Source organism: Bidens hawaiensis, unplaced genomic scaffold (genome assembly GCF_021521415.1).
Source record: "Bidens hawaiensis isolate Kalapana, Puna unplaced genomic scaffold, B.hawaiensis_p1.1 tig00006617_1, whole genome shotgun sequence".
NCBI classification, from domain to species: domain Eukaryota; kingdom Viridiplantae; phylum Streptophyta; class Magnoliopsida; order Asterales; family Asteraceae; genus Bidens; species Bidens hawaiensis.
In genome coordinates this window covers 1,275,923-1,298,423 of record NW_027491447.1, presented here as the reverse complement: position 1 = coordinate 1,298,423, position 22,501 = coordinate 1,275,923, and the positions used below count along the sequence as shown (strand labels likewise).

The 22,501-nt window shown below is 38.7% G+C and overlaps 1 pseudogene across 1 annotated transcript; it reads right to left on the bottom strand.

Annotated features, from left to right (window-relative positions):
- Nucleotides 1-5: 5 nt before the first annotated feature.
- Nucleotides 6-3,775, bottom strand: LOC143633132 (protein CNGC15b-like; annotated as a pseudogene). The gene is made up of 6 exons (XR_013153631.1): nt 3,747-3,775; nt 2,759-3,590; nt 1,713-2,005; nt 1,513-1,624; nt 1,202-1,438; nt 6-720 (listed from the first exon to the last, which is right to left on the bottom strand). The product of XR_013153631.1 is annotated as a protein CNGC15b-like (transcript).
- Nucleotides 3,776-22,501: the final 18,726 nt, after the last annotated feature.

Genomic DNA, 22,501 nt, shown 5'->3' with positions numbered 1-22,501 from the left:
CTCTTTACTTATTTTATTAATCTTCCTTCACTCATCTACAGAAAAATCAGGCTCCTCCGGCTTTTGCAACGAGCCGCTGCCATTAGTTTTCGAGCCACCAGGCCTTCTACTCACACCCATCCCACTAACATACACACCATAACCAGAGTCGGGTGATGCCATATTGTTTCCACCATGCAACGGTGAACTAAATCCCATCTCATAACCAACACTCTTGAAGCTCTCATGCGCCTTAAGTTCACGAGCACTCTTCCTCCTCTTATACCGCCACCACGCCGCCTGCACAAAACAAGCAGCCCATGTCCGCCACTGGTGGCTGTAAAACCGGAACTTGTGTCGTAACTGCTTAGTATGCAGCCTTCTGAACTGCGATGCCACAAATTTCAAATCATCGGCTATAAGTGCGAATGCTTCAACTTCAGATATGGCCTTCACGGTTCGGGTGGATGATGGAAGGATGACACTTGGACTTGGGTCCAGGGCCCACGTCAGAAGCTCCTCACCACAAAAGTCACCTGGACCGATTCGACATGAGTTGAAAAAACCGGTTCGACCACCATTAGTGGTGTAAGAATCAAGGTTTCCTCTAACTATAAACAACATTTCATTCACCGGGTCCCCCTCGCGAACTAGGCACGTGCCTTGAGTGCATAAAGCCGGTTTTAGCCTCTCGCATATTGCATCCAGCATCCGTTGGTCCATTTGATCAAACAATGGAACCTGTCAATGCAAAACTTTTTAGTATGATTCAAAACTTAAAATGGGCCAGGCCAATGTAATCCAGCCCGTTAACTTTGAATAGAACTTGAAACAGGACGTGCCAACCTGACCCGGCCCGTTAACATTGAATAAGACTTGAAACGGGTCAAGCACTCAAGCCAATCTGACCTGGCCTGCTAACTTTGAACATAACTTAAAATGGGTCGGGTCCTGTGACTTTGAATAAACCTTGAAACAGTTCGGGCCACCTGACCCAACCCGTTAACTTTGAATATAACTCAAAACGGGCCAGGACAACTTGACCCAGCCCATTAACTTTGAATAAAACTTGAAACGGGTCGGGTCCGATAACTTTGAATAAAAGTTTAAAGGGGTCGGGCCACCTGACCCGACCTGTTAACTTTTAATAAACCACTTTCACATGTAATACGAATTTGCAACATAATGCAAGATAAAACCACAACCCAATAGTGAAACTTACTCGGCGAACAAGATCATAACAAAGGTGACGTTTAATATCGCGACGAAGATCTAATGGAAGGCCTTTGAGAAGAGATTCTTCATCCACCCCTCGAGTTGCCACCCATTTATACTGATCATATCTTCTAACCGACTGGCGGAGTTCTGGCGGCAGTTGGCGGTGATGCATCCACTGTTCTGTATCAGTTCTCCTGATTCTCCATTCCTCTAACCGAACCGTTGTCGATTGAAGATACGTCTGTCAAGAAACTACAAACCGTCAACAAATATCAAAAACCCTTATCAAATAATCGCACAATATATAAAACTAACCTGCATATTTCCGATCAACAAAGCGAAAAGAACTAAACCCACAACCGCGACTACAATTGCAAACATGATTTCACCAACATAAGTGCTTGTTGACAGATTTTGCCCTAAAGAACTGCATGATTCAAACAATTAAATATTTAATCACCAATATTAATTAATCGGTCAGAATGTTTGATTAAAAAAGGAATCTTTTGAACTACCTTAGATTCTTTAAACCGAACCAAAGACAATAGAAGTACTTATTGAAGAACAAGGCTGAAGTAACTTCTGATTCCAATGACTCCCCATAAATACCAAACGGATAAAAGCCACTATTCGGGGCGCATTCATTTGTCACATTACTCGTTTGGAACCATGTGCGTCTAGCTGCTTCGTTAACTCTTTGACAGTCGAAAAAGTCGTCTTTGCAAACTAGATTTTCAAGAACACATATGCTTCTCCAACAGGATTCTTGTCTTTCAATGGATAAAAGATACCAACTAGCACCTACAAACTGTAAAATTAAGATTAAAACAGGTACACCGATTTTGTTTTTAGTACGACCCACACGTGTGAATCTCTGACACATGAACTTTACGGGTTTGGGTCAGTTTTCTGTCGAACCCATAAACATGTTTAGCTGCACGCATCGTGTTCGTGTCAACCTGATGGGTACGAGGGTGGACCCGTTTAACCCATTTGTTGCAACTTTTAGCTTTATAAGATGTGTTTGTAAAATAACTTCCAACTGTTTGGACAATTTTTTAAGCCAAAATTTATAGCAATCAATCAAAACCAGTAAAATCCCACCACACATAGAGTAGGGTCCCGGAGGGTTTAAATGGAAACACACATTACCCCTATCCTGTGGGATAGAGAGGCTGCACCTAGCAAATCCACCCCCCCCCCCCGGCGAGTGGCTCCAAGGGCATAAAGAACAAAGATGAGGAATGAAAACACATGCAAACAGATGCACGCAGGACATAACACTTAACAACACATAAAAAACTGTCGGTAGCAGGGGACTTATGCCAAAATCCTAAATTGTTTTAAAATAAGTTTGCATAGTTTAAACATAATTGCTTCAAAATAATAAAAATAATGTATAAATGTTGAATTTTGGGGTTAAACAGACCATGTTTGTGTCAACCCGCAAATATGTGTGTCGTGCTCGGGTTCATGTAAAATTTTCAGGCTGTTTACATATAAACAGCCCAAGAACAAACAGATCGAAATCTCCACATCAAGTTAAAAACTTTAGACTTACATGGCTTGCCAGCATGTAAAGCATCAAGTTATAAGCTGCTCCAGCCCACGCGGTTTCTGTAACAACACCCGTAGCTTCGACTATTTGCGTTGTAAGCGGAAAAATAAGGTATAGCCTCGGGATGTATTGAAGAATAATAATAAACCGAAGAACATTCTTCGTGTTGGTCATTGCTGAACCGCTTAAACTTGGTATAATTATCCAAATTAGCAGCTTTAACCACCAAGAAAACAAGAAACCGTTAATTTTCTTACAAGAAACGATTTTTATAACATTTTATAACGCGTGTACCTGCGGAAGAGGTAATGCAGCTACAAAATCGATCCAAAGATCACCTTTTATATATCTTTTCGCTATCTTGGCAGAGTCTATAACAAGCTCACCTCTTCCAAAAACACGAGAAGATGGCGCCACATAAGCTGTCATGAACTTAACATATATCTGAATCATGTAAAACACATCGGCTATCGATCTCATAATCGTTAAGCTAACTTTAAGGGTGGATCCCATATCGATACAAACGTTTTTTCTAATCGATGGCAAGTAAAAGAACAGCGGGTCAACAAACAAAGAAACTAAACATGCTACCAAGAAAATCTTGTTCCATTTTCGTATGGTTAATCCTCTCGGATCCAAGATTTTCTTCTTGACCCGTTCGTAATCCTCCGAGAACACTCTCGACAATACTTTCGATTTCAACGAGGGTCCCAGGTGCTTTTCGGCTTTTCTTGATTCGGGTATTTGTTTTCCATCAGGGTTGTATTTGACAACCTTGAATAAGCTGTCTCCATTGATTGGTTGTAGCTTTAACTGTTCAACATCATCTTTAAATCTGCAGATTCATTTTGTAAAAAAAAAAAAAAAAGATTAAAAAGTTAAAGCACCCATAAACCCTAAGCCTAATTTCATGCTTACTATGATCACATATTCACATATACCAAATTGACCACAAAAGTCAACACAACTGAAATTAAGAGATTTAAACTACCTTACTGATCTTGAATTGGGAAATGACATAATGGTTGAACAAAAAGATTGAATCTTGACTTAAAATAATTGAACTCAAACACCTTGATCTGTATGTGGAGAACAAAGATGAAGGTTAGAAGAAAATACATTACAAGTCACCGGAAAACTGACCGGAGATAAGTTGCAGAGCAGCCCATTAATGGTTTTGCTTAAAAAGATATGAGAAATCATGTGAAGCATGAATTCAGGTAAAAACATGTGACAATCCTTAGAAAATTAACAAACTTGATATTATAATTTTATAGTTTGTTTGTTGAAGTAAAATAAGTGAAAAGCGATTGATCCGGCAAGAAGTCAGGTTTTCAAAAAGAATGAATTTTTAATACAGCCCACTTGAGAGATCTGTCAGAGAGTGAGATACCCATCAAGAAAAAAGTCTAAAAATGGAACCTTTGCTAACGACAAATCAATCTTTTTCTCATGCACGGAAGGTGTTCGACGAAATGCTTACAAGAAAAAGAAAGGAGTGTGATCCTGACAGGACAGGACTTGGAACATATATGGAAAATATTTGCTTCTCTTTATATGTCGTTTTCGTTTGATTCTAATTAATTTGTACTTTAAAGTTTAGCTTTAAACAATGAAAACCTTTCTGTTTTTTTGTTTATTGATTAATTATTACTTAATTCCAGTCAAAAAGTTAATTAATTATTTTATAAATATGTGATTTATTGATTGGTGTAAATACAGAATACATTTTATTTTTATATATGATCCACCGGCAAAGCTTGGGGGAGGAATTCTCAATTTAATATATTTATTTGAAAATAATAAAATTTATTTATAAGAAATAGAATAATGCAGAAAAGAATTTTTTGTGATCAAAACAATATTATAAGTGTGTACTAGCCTAGTTTTTGGTGTAGCGGTATCAAGAATGTGATAAGGTTTTGTCTTTTCAAGGTTTCGTGATAGTCAAATAAAAGATGTAATTTACAATTAGAGTAGAGATTGTAGGAGTTTTTGTTTAAATAATAAAGTTTATATTTCTATATTTCAAGAAAACGTTTAAATTAAGAGTTTTTATTACGGTCAAAGAGGACATAGAAAATTATGTGAAAGAATTAGTTTGAAAACACATATTCACTATATTTCAAGCTATATTATCGGAATTCTATGTTGTAATCTTGGGCTCATAGTTTAGTATTTGATATTTGGTTAAGTTATTATACCGGCAATAGTGTACAAGACTAAGTATAACGTATGATGATGTTTAATGCCCTTTTAGTTTTGGTATTCGATATTGTAATCTCAGGCTCACAATATGGTATATTATATTTGGTACTTAAGCTATTATACGATAACAATTTACAAGAACATATAATGATATTTTATTTCGTTTTTATAAAAAATAGAAAAATGACAAATCAAAATATCAATGAATACTGGATACCCTGTGACTCTGGTCAAGGTTAATTGGTTATAATCAATAAGATTTGCTAATCTATAAATAAAACTTAACTTTCTGGTTATGACAAGAACAATTTATAATTTTCTTTATTGTGTTGTCGAATAAATAAAATGAGTCTTATCTAACTACATTAAATGGACCAAATGCAACAACCTTTTTCATTCCTGTTTAATGAGATACTAAGTTGATAAGGTGTAGAATATGAAGTAAATGATTTAATCACTATAAAGTGCAATATTTAGTCGTTCAAATAAAAGAAAATACGGTAGCCCAGATCCTAACTATTTCCGTGTTGTGCTGGTAGAGTTTTTGGGTGGGTTTGAAATTGTCATGTGTATGTAAATGTGTCTATGGTATGTGAGCATGGCTGGCCAAGGGTTGTATGAGCCGGAAAACCGAGCGATGCCTGTAATTTTTGGGGGCTGAAATTTGTTTATATGTGTGTGTATTAATATTTTTTATGAAATATATATGGATCTTAATCATCTTAAATTTATTTGGCCTAAAACTTAAAATAAAAAATTATAGGCTGTATATTTCATTACTCTTAATTCGTTGATGCGTATGGACCTTTTTATTTCGACTCAACTTAAGTATTTAACTCCTTGGAGCCTACCCTATATGTGAGTATTTGTTGGCGGTGTTTGTTATCTAGATACATTAAGTCCATATAGCAATCACATATATTTTTTGAAGTCATAAAAGTCATTCTTAGATTTTAAATAATATCATCTTGTATTATTGTATTACTTTTAATCATGACAGGCTTTTAAGCAGAAATAAAAGTGATTTACATTGTAAAAGAGGGACTGAAAGTCATTTTCGGTCAAAAATTTTAATTCATGACGGTGGCCACCGGTGTTGTGTTGCCTCCACACTGCCGCCAATAAAATACACACAATTTTTTTTAATAATCATTTTGAGTATGATTTTCCAAAGTGTTATGAAAGAAATTAAAATGTCAATTTAAGATATCCAAATTTTAGAATTTATGAACTTGGACTCACGTATTCTACACAAGTTTACTTAGCCAAACATCATCGAATAGACATTCGAGCTCAGTAAATATATTTTTAAATGTTTTAGGCTATGCTAGCATAGCCGGCTCAACAATTCCAAAGGGTCCAAGCTAAGTAAAAACTTGAGGCCCTTTTACAAAATACCATTTTTCCTTAGGATTCTAACACATCAGAATGTGATGAATTGTGGGATTTTATGTAGGTTGTTGCAGCTACCACAACTCATACCCTCTATTGCTTTTGTTTCATAATCATTTAAGTTTCTCTTGTTTCATAAGTGACCCTTCATTGCTTGATGCATCTCGCTTTCTGTCATAATCTCATAAGCAATCGTACTTCCCAAGATATTGTCATGACTATGGATCAAACATTTTCCAAAAGGGGGGGCGGGAATAAGAGCCCTAAGCAATTGCTTTCGTTGCTTTGGGCGGCCTCTGCATACCTGCCTCATATTCACAATATACCTCTGTACACGTTATATAGTATATGTTATGTTTTTATCTATTATACATGTGTATGATACATTATTATATAATAATGATTCAATAGAAATTCTTTAAGAAGTAACTATTACTTATTATATAATAATGATACATTTAAGAAGTAACTATTACTAAAAAGTTACGAATCTGTCTATGGGTACACAATTCAACAATAGATGCTTATTAACTGAAACAAGATTATCATAAATTCATAATTATTTAAAGGTATAAAAAATGATAAAGCTAATTAGTGGGGTTGGGTGGGTAGGGGTAAGGGTTTTGGGTCCCAACCCAACCCATGGACAATGGGATCGGATGTAGAAGCAACAAGCCAGTCAAGCATTCCAGATTTTCAATTATTTTTTTGAAGAAAATAAGTGTCGGTCGCCCTTATTTTGACATGCTTGTCTCCTTATTTTCTTATTACAACTATATATCATTACTTTAAAACTTAATTAGTATATAACACAACCACCGATCTCAAAATGCATAGCAAACAAAAGAAAAATCCTAAAAATATAATCGTAGTATAAACAAAAAGGTATTGAAGCATGTTCAACTATTTTTTTGAAGTATGTTCGTTTGGTTATTGTTTTTATTATGTAGCGAGCCAACTCACGCTACCAAACTCGCACGCTGCAACGGGTGCAAAACGAAAAATAAACTGAAAAAAATATTATGTGTTTGGTTAATTGATTAGTTAAACATATGAGATAATTAAATAAAGAAAAAAACAAAATTAATAAATTTTAAAAGTAATTAAAAAAGGTAAAAGGCAAAATAAATAAATAAATAAATAAATAAAAACATGGGACTAAATTGCTTTTTTGGCCCCATACGTTTAAATTTTGTTTACGGTCTTCACCCTAGCTAATTCCAGTAATCATTTTAACGGAAGAAAATGGATGGAATTGGTTTATCTGGTTAAAACCAAAATCAAATTTAAGCGATAGTGGTTTATTTGTCCAAAAGTGTCATTTTAGGGTGAAAAGGCGATTAGACGTAAACCACATGGATCAAAAAACACAATTTACTATGGTATACGATTTTACCTCATTTAATTTTCTAATAATTTTATGTTTTTTTATCTAACAACTTCGTTAATTTAAAAAAACATACAAAATATACCGTTGTGATTAATCTCTTTGTCTTGACATTACGGCATAAACTATATAAAACCCGGAGTTGTACTTAAAATAATGCATTTTTGGAATAGTGCAAACTATACCGAGTGTCATATTGGGGCGGTACCAGGATGAACCGAACGGATACTGGTTGAACAACATCAATACCGGTGCTGGTGTTTTCGGAACCGATACTGGTATTCATTTTTTCGATCCATGCAAAACACGCATCGATATCCTATTTGATATATCAAGAATTTATTTTTTTGGATTTTCTTTTTTCGATTGCTATACTGCGGGTAATGGTAGACGTGTCATGACGAACAAAATTTATATAGACTTATGCGCGCTGCATAGCGTAAGAGTGTTTTTCGGGTTAAATTTTGGCTTTATGTTGTTCGGGTTTACCTAAGAAAAAGTTACCCATAACCAACCCATATAAATTCGGGTTGGTCGGGTTCGGGTCGTGTTTTTCGGTTTTCAAGTTTAAATATAAACTGAAAAAAAAATCCACAAAAGATAATATGATATGATAATATTCAAAAGTCCCCAAGACCAACTATAGAATATAATATTTCAAATACCAAATATTACAAATCAAAACATATCTATAAAGAAAAGACAATAAATGTTCAGGTTGCTTTCGTGTTTTGGGTTGTTCAGGCATGTTGATAGAAAAAAATGACCCGATAACCGACCAAATTAAGTTTTAGGTTTTTCGGGTATTCTCTAATTCTAGTTTGGATGGCTTCGGGTCAGATTCAACATTCAGGTACGATTAAAAAAACACACCCCAAAGCGTAGAGGAGTGCCACTAGTTTGGTATTAAAAGTATATATATAAATTGTAATTGCTAAATTGCCATCAAAGGCACACGTAATATAATAAGTAATAGAATCTAAGAACCAAAGTTGACATGAATAATCTTGAAATTTGTATGCATGTAAATAATATGTCCTTCAAAATTGAAAATAATAAACAAATGCATCTATGACAACTTGACTAGTTATCAAGTTTACAATAATGGGTTAGTATTCATTTTAAAGTATTATTTTCACCAATTATTTAAAACTTTTATTATTTTGAAAGCTTTTATTTAATATATAGTTCTGTTTCACCACTTTTAGTCTTTTATGTTTTATTTATATAAATTCAAATACGGCATTGTAATGCATCTAATTTTATCTAAATATTAACATAAATTGAGTCATCCATAAATTTACAGGTTCTGTTTTCATAAAATTTGTACTAAAATTGTAAATACAAATAAAAATGTTGCAATTTTAATTATTTATTCTGATGTATCTGAAAAAGAAGTACATGCATTTATTTTATTGTTGGCAGCAAAAGCACGAGTATGTACACAGATAGGGTAGACAAAGAATTAATAATGAACGTGTTTATCTAACCCATTTCTTTATTGAAACTATTATCCAAGAAAACAAATAAAATTAATGACATTTTAATGAAAAAATATGGTTCATGTAGCATGCCAACTGTGCAAGAATAAAATCGATTGGTTGAAAGTGCATATTTCAATAGTTTATAACAGCTATGGGAAACTAAATACATATTGTTTATTTAAAATGGAATTTATATGACATTGACTTCTTTTTAACGACGAATCAATCTTGGTCATTCGGGTACATCCATTAATAAAGGATTACTCATGACCACAATACTAGATCGCAGAATATGCTGGTGACCTGACCCATCACCAAATACTATGGGAAACCCACTGTTCGAAAGCTTGCTGTTATAAAACACTTGGCTCATACATGACATTTTGTCACAAACAAAGACTCGAGCCCACAACCTTCTACAAATAAAACCATTAAACTAGCATTGGACCAATTGGCCAATTATATGATGTTAACTTATGTGGTGTTTGTTTTTTGTCTGAAGATCTTCCTCGCCTCTTATATCTGCGCCGCGCAGATCTTTAGGTTTGCAGATTGTTTGTTTTTCTGAAGACATTTCATTAAAAAAACGTCTTCGCGCCCTCTTATCCTAGAAGACATGGACCTTCCTCTTTTCAAGTCTTCTGCATCTTATATCTAATTCAAAACCCTAGCCCCCTCTTTTATTCTACCATCTCCTCCCCTTCATCTCATCCCCTGCCATCTCCTCCACAACTGCGCCGCACCACCGCGACCTCCACTACCGGCGCCACACCACCGGCGACCTCCACCTCCGACGCCACAATAGCCGTCGCCGCCGCTGCTCCTCCCTAGCCAACCGCCGCCGCTGCTCCTTCACCTAACCCAGCTGACCGCCACTGCTCCTCCATCTACCCCAGCCGATCGCCGCTGCCTTCCTTTCTCCCCACATCACCGCCGCCGCACACTGCTCCGCCACCTCCAGCCCTAGCTGCCACCTCCACCACCATCTACCTTGGCATGCTTATTTCTTCAAGATTTGATAGTTTATTCACCATTATTGTATTTGTTCTATTATTACTAGTTTGTTGTTGAATAAAGTTTGTAGAAGGTTTAGATTTATGAATGTGTTGTTTGATTTTTTGTTAAAAATTATACAATTATTACTAGTTTGTTGTTGATTAAAATTTGTAGAAGGTTTATGAATGTTTGTTGTTTGATTATTGTTAAAATTGTACAATTATTGCTAGTTTGTTGTTGAATAAAGTTTAAAAAAATCGGTTTTATTTAATTTTCCGTTTATTATAACAGTCTGCAGACGTTAAAAAACAAACAGTCTTCTTGTTGCAGACTGCAGAAGTTTGGTCCACCTCTTCTACTGCAGATGCCTGCAGATATGGTCTGCAGACTGTAGACATTTAACCTCTAAAAAAACAAACAGCACCTTAAACTCAAGCCTAAATCTTATAGCTTATTCTCTAAGGGCGCGCTCGTTTCACAGAATTTGAGGGAATTCAAAGGAAATGGAATTAAAATCCCATGACATGCCGTGTTCGTTTCGTTGGAATTGGAATCTTAATTTCCTTTTAGTGTGTTCGGTTATCAAGGAATTGGAATTGGAATTCAATTCATTCAAATTCCTTTAAATGAATGGATTCTAAATCCTTTCAAAATATGGAGGATTTCAAGTGTATTCGTTGGATCTTTTCTCGATGTTTTTGTTTAATTAATGAGAACAACGATTAAAACATTTTTTAGTTTTTTTTTTTACTTTTTTGTTTTTGATTTATATTTCGAGTTATGAATTTTTTATTATTATTTTTGAATATTTTTTGAGGGGTTTTTGATCTTAATAGAAAACCCTTAAAAAAATTTCAAAAAAAAAACATAACGCAAAATATAAATAAAAAAACAAAAAATCTAAAAAAACTAAAATGTTTTCGCCGTTATCTTCGTAAAAATAAAAAAATAAAATAAAAATAAACGATTCCAATTTCTTTGTCAAATGAACACATCAAGAATGGAATTGGATTTTAATTCCTTCAAATTCCGATTCCTATTGGAATGTTCAGATTCCAAATCCAATTCATTCAAATTCCAAATCCTATGCAAATTCCAATTCAAATTTCATTCCATTATGTGAAACAAACGCGCCACCTAAATGAATTTTGAGGTCCAGTTTGTACATCAAATTTATATAACTACATTTACAAGGTCGGTGGTGTATTAATTAGGGATGGCAATGGGTCGGGTTTGGGTCGGGTTAGGTATTCCCAAACCTATACCCGGTTATAAAAGTTTATCCCAAACCCGTCGGGTTTTAATCGTGTAATTACCCGTCGGGTTTCGGGTTTTCCCATCGGGTTTCGGGTTTCCTATCGAGTTTGACAAAATACTCGTCGGGTATACCCAACTCAAAACCTGTCGAGTTTCTACCGGGGTTTTGACAAAATATAACTAACGATTACAAATATGGTTACCATAAAGGTAAAATGTCTTAAATAATTGACATAAACAAGTTTCGACAAATAATATATTTGGAATATAGTATATGTATAATATAATAAGCTATATCGGGTACATCAGGTATATAATCGGGTAAATAGGTCTATGTTATCGGGTAATCGGGTATATTAGAAATCCCAAACCCGCTAAAAGTTTCAAAACTATTCCCAAACCCTAACGTGTCGGGTATTACCCGTCCCATTTATGTCGGGTTTCGGGTTTTTCCATCGGGTTCGGGTTTCATTGCTATCCCTAGTATTAATATTGTACTTAGTGCTTCATTTTTTGTATTTTCCTTATTCTTTTTCTCTCTTGTATCCCATATGTTGAAAATCCTATCCTCACAACCTCTTTCCATAGACTCTCGCCACCACCATCATCTTCATCTTCTACAAAATGTCGCTTTTTAGTTTATGGCTTCGATTTGGACTGCTGATGTTGTACAATATGTTGTGCGAAGTTTCTGCCTCCGATTTCAAATGCTGTCAGGTTACATTTAGGAAACCTGGGCTACAACTGTTATACGTGGCGATGGTGGAAGTTATCGGAGTCGGTAGTTCATAGATGTTGTACTTATTTCTTCCTATTATATACCTTCATTCTTTGGTTTAAATAGAGCTTGTCGGTGAGGTAATGACGACTGAGTGTTGTCAGAATAAAATCGAACATTGTGGATCCGATCTACCTCTTGGTTTGGCATTCCAATAGCAATTGTTATGCAACTGCGATTACATCCATGGTGGATGTGGGCAAAATGAGGTTCCCTTGCTACGGGTCTCAACCTTCGCTTGTCATTTTTGGGTTCATGTTTTCTCAATTAAACACCTATGCACAACTGACATTGATTAGTATGAGTATATGAATTTTGTAATTCGTTTACTCTGTGCTTATTTGATCTGTCCATGCTATTGAATTCCATTGGTAGTTTTGTGTTTGCACATTGTGATTAAAATACAAGCTATCAAGGGTGGTTTAAAACTGTAACACCCCAGCTTAAAGCGGAAACGCCTGAGTGTTACGGACAAATTGTCATAACACATGTAACACTATTGTGGAAACGTTATACGAACGTTTACGAGCCAAGATCTAGTCGCAAATCAATACGTTAAGTCGTGTTCATTCAATACGTTAATTGAGATCAATACATTAAGCCTGGAGAGAATCCTGCAGCATAACGTTACAGGGGATAAATATGGCACAGATCTCTATGCACATTCACTAGGGAAGGCCTATTTATAGGCAGTCCTCCTCATTCGTTAACATCACTAACGAATGAGGCTTCCCATAGCGAATGACATCCCATTCGCTAAACATCCTTAGCGAATGGGCATTACTTTAACGAATGAGCCTCCATTCGTTACACAGTAGTAACGGATGAGCTCTTACATTAACGAATATGTATAGTCTTTAACGAATGAGGCCCATTCGCTAAACATCCTTAGCGAATGTGCCTTTATACATTAATATAAACACTAAACAACCCATATCCTATTCGAACAACTGTGGACACCAAATCCGTGCACTAACAAACTCCCCCTTGTCCGTAGCTCTCGAATGCTTTCCAATACTTTAGCATCCAATACTTTAGTCTTCAATACTTTAGCGTCCAATACTTTAACGTCGAATACGTTAACAACGAATACGTTAAAGACCAATACATTAACGTCGAATACGTTAACAACGAATACGTTAAAGTTGAATACTTTAACCGTTAATACTTTAACTGCATATCATCAGCCGTACAACCAACCTCCCCCTTGGTTGATGATTCTCGGACTTGAGCAAACAAACAAAATATAACTCTTTGTAAGAAAACCAACAACTTGCAGCAACTCGTATAGATCTCCCCCTCAAACAAGCATGTCCAGGTGATCATTTCGATCATCCAACTGGCATATGATATGGTTCAATCAAAAGAATCAATTAGCAGCAAGTCATCGGCTATCTGTCGCACCAAATGTCTTTACGTTTAACCTCGTCACACATCTTCATGAAAAACCCGATCATTCCACATCTTTCACAACAGTCTCCACTCTCTCGATAACGTGTATCCCAAAATATAACTCTTTGAAGCTCTTCGGCAACCAATACTCTTGGATGCGCTAATGCTTTGGGCATATGATTCAGAGTTCCAACCTTCGTTAATCAATCCCGAACGATCATATTCTTCAATCAGATGACAAGACTTGTATATTCCTCAATCAGATCAACCCATTCAAGAATTGTCCCCTTCAACATAAGCAATCCGCCGAATACTCGTAGCCAACATTGTCAGGATCAAAGTCCCTCAGAAAGAAGTAATCGGACAGACACTCGTATCCCACATAGTCAGGTTTCAATCTCGAACAAATCAATCACCAATCGAAGAACAAACACAGTCTTGAACTCGGTCAAACATAGCTTTGCAAACATGAATTACCACCCGAATTGCAGTAATTTTTCAAGAAATCCTTGCAAATGTAGGAAAGATACCAATCGTTTAAACTCTTTGAAAGTTTTATCTCCCCCTTTTCTTGACAAATTAGGCAAGGTCTTGAACAATTCTTCGAAAATCTTCAATAAACGTCTCATTAACTTAATCGGTTACTCCCCCTCGGCCCATCGAAATGCGTGAAAAGTCGGCTGGAAAATATATCACCAAAATTTACCAGAAGAGTATCCCGCATATTTAAAATATCCCCGAATTTTTTTTCTTTTTTTTACAATTCTCATTCGTTATCTCCTTTTTCGCTAGAACAGTGTCACATACGTTAAACATCCATCCACATTCGTTACCCTTGAACGAATGGGTCTCATTCGTTAAACCATTAACAAATAGCCACATACGTTAAGCCCTCATTCGTATGAACAGTACACGAATGAGTTTTCATTCGTTAAACACTGTAACGAATAACTCATTCGTTAAACTTCCGTAACGAATGACTTTTAAATTAACGAATGGGAAGTTGGTTGTAACACCCCGACCAAAGGCGGATTATACATCGGGGCGCCACATATTGTTTCATTACTCGTGACACTATTGGGTGTCAATATTTAATAAATACATTCATTCGCGCACGCGCAAAGTAAACACAATAACATAAATCATCATAAATCAATATATTATAAATCATAATATTCGAACAGCAAAAACTTGTCTTGATACATTTTAATCTAGGTCCAAAATAAAGAAAACTTCCTATGTGTCCACGAGCTCCAAAACAGCTACTGCAAACCTGAACATGTGTTAAAATAAACGTCAAACACTTGCGTGTTGGTGAGAAATCAAGTTTAATACAATACATAGATAACAATAAGTCTGCGCGCAACACGTGTATGTCTGGTGTTTAACAAGGGTGCAATCAGATTGTGATCAAGCCTAAATAGATCATAGCTCATAGTTCATAGTTCAATCCGTGCTCCCAATTGAGCACAAAAACGAGAAAACATCTGTGCAAGTGTAAACAAAGAAAACCGTAAACGATAGGTCTCCCGTGTTCATCTAATGGATCCATGAAAACTTCGGAATAGGCCGAACAAAGCGGTTAATGATACACACATACAAATAAACAGCCAAGTAAACGTCCTCAACACATGGGATACTGCGCGACTAAAGTTCATAAACAAGTTTAAGACTCGAGTTTGTACGAACACATGAACATCCCAAAACACTAAAAATAAAAAGGGATTAGATACGAGATTACTCACTTGATAAACGATGCGGTGTAAGATAAAGCAAGAACCAACTTTAAACAAGCACAAGTTAACCTATAAATAAGATTATTGTTTTAAGTCTTGATTATAAGTTAGCATAATTAATAAGTAAATTATTATATATAATATATATACCGGAAAAGCAGGGCAGAACAGGGAGGAAGACGGAGGCAGAGAGGGAGGCGGCAGAGAGAGCAAGGAGGAGGACAGGAGAGATTAAGTGTTTGTGTGTGATGTGTTAGGAAAATATTATTATTATTTATAGAGAAACCCTAGGGAACACAATCCCTAGAAAAGGGGAAAAAGATCTCAAAAAGCAAAAGATTCCAAAAGCAAAAGATATCAAAAGATATGGCAGCAGGGAAAAAGAGAAAAAGGCTGACAGGGAACAGTAAAAAAAAGCATGGGCGGATCAGAAAAAGGTACTGGTCAAGCATGGCAAAAGCAGATCTCAAAAGATTAGGTCAGTCACTTTTTCTGCCAACCAATGGGGTTGGTGCGCATGCTGCGCCAAAAGTGGCTTTTCAGACATAAAGCAGGTTAGGTCAACAGCACAACAGATAAGACAACACAAAAGCAAATGGCTAGATTAAACAGAAGAAAACTCAAAGGGTTTAGCGCGAGAAGCTCGAGCGCGAAGGCAGACACAGAAGGTCAAGAGGGCGCGAGCGCGAAGGCAGACAGAACCAACCTTAACGCGCCGCGGAAAGGACTTCATTTCTAAGCGCGCCGCGGGAAGAATCACATTTCTTAGCGCGCCGCGGGAAGAACTATAATTCTTCGCGCGTCGAGGGATGAACTACGATTCTTAACGCGCTGCGAGAAGAACTACAATCCTTAGCGCGTCGCGGGAAGAACTACCGTTCTTAGCGCGCTGCGAGAAGAATTACAATTCTTAACGCGCTGCGAGAAGAGTTCGTCTCGCGTATCGCTGTAACAGGTGGTCTTCACGCAGGATTCCTTGAAAGGGGTCTGGCGCGTGGAGCTGCGCAGACAACCTTAGGCGGGAAGGAACAGAGGACAAGCAAAGAGTTAGAAGAAAAAGAGGGAAACAAGGCGGAAAGAGAGAAGGAAGAGGGACGGGAAGGAAAATATATTATTATTATTAAAAATAAAGTATAAGTATAAATAAATATTAAATCATAAAAGAAAGAGATCGGGTCAGAGAAGCGGGTACCTGGGCCGGGTCGGATCGGGGCAGATGTCACAGTCTCCCCTACTTTAAGAAATTTCGTCCCGAAATTTATCTCGAAGTAGGTTGCGCAGAGAATAGGTGTGGGTACTTGATCTTCATTTGATCTTCCCTTTCCCATGTAAACTCGGCTCCGCGCTTGGACTCCCAGCGAATTTTCACGATAGGGATACGACTGCGCTTGGTTTGCTTTACCTCGCGATCCATAATCTCAACAGGCTTCTCAACGAAATGCATAGATTCATCAACTTGAACTTCATCAAGTGGAATGTGAAGGTTCTCGTCAGCTAAACACTTTTTGAGGTTGGATACATGGAACGTTGGATGCACATTACTGAGCGCGGGCGGCAGGTCTAGTCTGTAGGCAACTTTTCCTACACGCGCGAGAATCTTGAATGGTCCAACATATCGAGGAGCAAGCTTACCTTTCTTCCCAAAGCGGACAACACCCTTCCAGGGCGACACTTTGAGGAGAACAAGATCACCAACTTGAAATTCGAGAGGCTTCCGCCTACGATCTGCGTAACTCTTCTGTCGGCTTCTGGCAGTCAGCAGATGATCACGGATCTTGGCGATTTTATCGGTTGTCTCTTGAACAAGTTCGGGTCCTGTGATTTGAGTTTCACCCACTTCGCTCCAACAGATCGGGGAGCGGCACTTACGACCGTAAAGTGCTTCAAATGGGGCCATACCGATACTGGAATGATAGCTGTTGTTATAAGAGAACTCAATCAAAGGCAGGTGTGAATCCCAATTACCTCCAAAATCAAGAACACAAGATCGGAGCATATCCTCAAGAGTTTGAATAGTTCGCTCAGACTGACCGTCAGTCTGAGGATGATATGCCGTACTCATGTCCAAGCGAGTTCCTAGCGCAGATTGGAGAGATTTCCAAAGGCGAGATATAAAACGGCCATCGCGATCGGATATGATGCTCAAAGGAGTACCATGGCGGCAGACAATCTCCTTGACATAAAGCTGCGCGAGTTGCTCAACACGGTATTTTTCACGAATGGGCAGAAAGTGAGCAGACTTAGTCAATCGATCCACTATTACCCAAATGCTATCATGTTTGCTTGCTGTCAAAGGTAACTTGGTAATAAAGTCCATCGCTACACATTCCCATTTCCACGTAGGAATTTCTGGTTGTTCGAGCAAACCAGATGGGCGTTGGTGTTCAGCTTTTACCTTAGAACAAGTCAGGCATTTAGCTACGAACATAGCAATATCCTTCTTCATACCGGGCCACCAATAAGTTATGCGCAAATCCTTGTACATCTTATCAGCGCCGGGATGAATAGAATATCGAGATTTGTGCGCTTCACTCATGATATCAGCGCGAAGATTCTCATCACAGGGAATCCAGATGCGATTAAGATAGCAGAGAATTCCACTCAGATTAGGGACAAAGTGCGCTTCCGCGCCACACGCTAACTCGGCGCGAAGGTTACCATTACTGATGGATGCGCGCTGCGCGTCACGAATACGCGATTCAAGGTTGCTTTGGATCGGCGCGAAGCGAAGCTGGGTGCGCGGCAAGATACAGTTAAGCTGGCAGGGTTTTCGGCTGAGCGCATCGGCTACCACATTAGCCTTACCAGGATGATACCGGATCTCACAATCGTAATCGCTGATGAGTTCGTTCCATCGGCGTTGTCTCATGTTGAGTTCCTTCTGATCAAAGATATGCTGAAGGCTTTTATGGTCAGTGTAGAGGATACACTTAGTGCCATAAAGGTAGTGTCTCCAGATCTTCAAGGCAAAAACAACTGCACCAAGTTCGAGGTCGTGAGTTGTATAATTCTTTTCGTGAACCTTAAGTTGCCTTGACGCGTAAGCGATAACCTTGCCTCGTTGCATAAGAACACAACCGAGACCTTGGTTGGAGGCATCGCAGTACACGACAAAATCATCATTACCCTCAGGTAGCGCAAGAACAGGAGCTTCACACAACAAACGCTTGAGCGTTAGAAAGGCTTCTTCTTGTTTCGAGCCCCAGATATACGGTTTACCTTTGTGCGTTAGAGCTGTTAAAGGCAAAGCGATTTTCGAGAAGTTCGAAATGAAGCGCCGGTAATAACCAGCTAAGCCCAGAAAGGAACGGATCTCAGAAGGAGTAGATGGCGTAATCCAGTTCTTGATTGCTTCAATCTTGGATGGGTCGACATGAATACCCATCTTGTTTACAACATGACCAAGAAACTGTACTTCATCAGACCAGAATTCACACTTGGAAAGCTTAGCATAGAGTTGCTCAGCTCTAAGCTTCTGCAACACCAACCGAAGATGTTGCTCATGCTCGGCCTTGGTCTTAGAATACACCAGAACGTCATCGATAAACACAATCACGAATTTATCCAAGAAAGGCCTACACACCCGATTCATTAGATCCATGAAAACGGCGGGTGCGTTGGTTAGACCGAAGGACATGACCAAGAATTCAAAATGGCCATAACGAGTTCGAAAAGCAGTCTTCGGAACATCTTCATCGCGGATGCGCAACTGGTGATAGCCAGAGCGGAGATCGATCTTCGAGAAACAAGAGGCACCTTGGAGTTGATCAAAGAGGTCGTCAATACGCGGTAAGGGATACCGGTTTTTAATGGTGAGTTTGTTCAACTCGCGGTAATCAATACACATGCGAAACGATCCATCTTTCTTTTTAACGAACAACACCGGAGCACCCCAGGGCGAAGAGCTAGGGCGAATGAATCCTTTAGCAGTCAACTCTTGAAGTTGGCTTGCCAATTCTTGCATCTCAGCGGGCGCAAGACGGTAAGGAGATTTGGCTACGGGGGAAGCACCAGGGACAAGATCAATACGGAACTCGACTTCACGAGCGGGAGGGATACCAGGAAGATCATCAGGAAAAACTTCAGGAAAATCACGCACAACAGGGATATCGCGAAGCTTCTTCTTTTCAGCAGGTTTAACCACATGGGCTAGAAATGCAATACACTTCTTCCGCATGAGTCTTTGGGCTTCGGCGCAAGACATAAGTTTAAGACCGCGGGAGGGTTTCTCGCCGTAGATGTGAAGATCACCATTTTCTCGAGGAATGCGAATCATCTTCTTGGCGCAAATAACTTCGGCGCGATTATGCGTAAGCCAGTCCATACCAATAATAACATCAAAGCTTCCAAGAGGCATGGGGATGAGGTCGATCAGAAAATCGTTTTCGTTAAGGTTAAGCGTACAATCCTTAATCACTGAGTTAATTAAAACAGTTTCGCCATTAGCCAATTCAACTGAAAAATCTTCTTTTAAGTTATCGCGCGGTCGCGCAAGCTTCTGCTCAAACGCGCGAGAAATAAAACTTCGATCGGCGCCAGTATCAAAAAGTACAGAAGCATAAAATCCGTTAAGCAAAAATGTACCATTAACTACGTCATTATTCGCTTGCGCTTGGTGCGCGGTTATGTTAAAAGCTCGTCCGCGTGTCACTTGGTTCGAAATCTGGTTCACCGGATTCGCTTGTGTAATCTGAACTTGTAGCCTTGGGCACGCGTTCCGGAAATGACTGGGATCACCGCAGTTATAGCACGACCTGGGTCGTGGGTTTTGGTAGGTTGGTTGTGGGTTCTGCGGGTAGACTGGTGGTGTTGGCGCAATAGGATTGGCGGGAAGGATTCTACAGAACTCAGCAGAGTGACCAACGCGGCCACATCGGTTACATTGACGACACGGGGTTTGGGTTGGGTGGTGAAGTCTACAGGTTGGGCAAAAGGGTTGATTTCCTGTATAAGGTTTCTTAGGTGGCGGGGCAGGGAGTGCGGGATTGGTTAAAGCATAGTTATGGACTACAGGAGGTGTTGGGTAGGCTGACAGAGGGTTAGGCGTGTAAACTGGAGGTTGGTAGATGGGTTGCTGGACAATGGGCGGGTTGGTAAGCGCATAGGCCTTGCGCCTGCGCTTGAGGTTGTTACGGTTTGAGGGTTCTGGTTTGGTTTCTGTTGGTTCAGGGGCAGTCTTGGTGAGTTTGGTCTTTTCTGTTCCCCGCAGGAACAGGGTTCCTGCTCTGACATGGTTGTCGCTGAGCACAGCGGCCAACTCGATGGCGTCAGAGAGGGTTACTGGGTTTCTGGCCCATACAGAATCTTGAATTTCCATGGGGAGACCCCCAAGGAATTTCTCTATGGCTCGGCGGGAAGGGGTAACAAGGTGAGGGATCAGCAAACTTAGTTCATGGAAGCGCGTCGCGTACTCGCGCGCTTCACCACTGTATTGCTTAAGATTCCAAAATTCTTCCTCCAGGCGCTTAACTTCGTTGGGAGGGCAGAATTCTCGCGTCAGAATTTCCTTGAATTCCTCCCATGTCATGCTAGAAGCAGCTTCTGCGCCACGCGCATGAGCTACTCCATTCCACCATGTAAGCGCTCTAGATTCCAGGACACTGGAAGCATACAGGGTTCGTCTGTCTGAGGGGCATTGGGTGTGAAGGAAAGTGTTTTCTATTTTCTCAAGCCACTGGAGCATCACGGTGGCTCCTTCAAGACCTGTGAACTTTGGAGGGTTACCCGCGTTAAAGGATTTAATGCTGTAACCAGAGGTGTTGGTATTGTTTTGGCTCAAAGCTTGGGCTATTGCGGCGGCCATTTCCTGGGAACGTTGCTGCGAACGCCTGCGCGCGGCTTCTTTCTTCTTGAGATGGCGAGCTGATAGCGGAGGCATTCTATAAAAGTTTTAATTTTAGTTAATATCTTGGTTTTAGCGCAAAGTATAACCTTGAAAAGCTTGGTTTCACGGAGTCAGTTACTGTCCAAAGTTAAAGTAAAATAAATGACCCTAAATGCAGACTTAATAAAGGTAACAAATTCGAATCAAGAATCGACAATTCATGTATCACCATGACTTTCCGAATTCCCAATTTAAAATATACGGGCAAACGAGTATTGGAGATTGACGATTCATGTATCACCATGACTTTTCAATCTTCAATATAAAATATACAAGAAAATGAGTATTGGAGGTTGACAATTCATGTATCACCATGACTTTTCAAGTCTCCAACCTCAGAACATAATCGTAAATGGAAATTGAAAATCAACTATTCATGTATCACTATGACTTTTCGGATTTTCAAATCCAACAAACGAATATGTAAGAAAAATCAATAAAAATCGAAATTCAACAAAAATCGAAATATCGCGAAATAAAACATAAAATCATATACTGCGCAAGCGCGAGCATATTCATAAATAACGAGTAATTTAACAATAAGCGTGCAAACATGAGATTTCTCCCATGCGCGAGAAGGGACTCTTAGGTATTCTAGGCCGTTACGTCTAACCACCTATCCTAAAGTCAACGAGCTCTGATACCAATCTGTAACACCCCGACCAAAGGCGGATTATACATCGGGGCGCCACATATTGTTTCATTACTCGTGACACTATTGGGTGTCAATATTTAATAAATACATTCATTCGCGCACGCGCAAAGTAAACACAATAACATAAATCATCATAAATCAATATATTATAAATCATAATATTCGAACAGCAAAAACTTGTCTTGATACATTTTAATCTAGGTCCAAAATAAAGAAAACTTCCTATGTGTCCACGAGCTCCAAAACAGCTACTGCAAACCTGAACATGTGTTAAAATAAACGTCAAACACTTGCGTGTTGGTGAGAAATCAAGTTTAATACAATACATAGATAACAATAAGTCTGCGCGCAACACGTGTATGTCTGGTGTTTAACAAGGGTGCAATCAGATTGTGATCAAGCCTAAATAGATCATAGCTCATAGTTCATAGTTCAATCCGTGCTCCCAATTGAGCACAAAAACGAGAAAACATCTGTGCAAGTGTAAACAAAGAAAACCGTAAACGATAGGTCTCCCGTGTTCATCTAATGGATCCATGAAAACTTCGGAATAGGCCGAACAAAGCGGTTAATGATA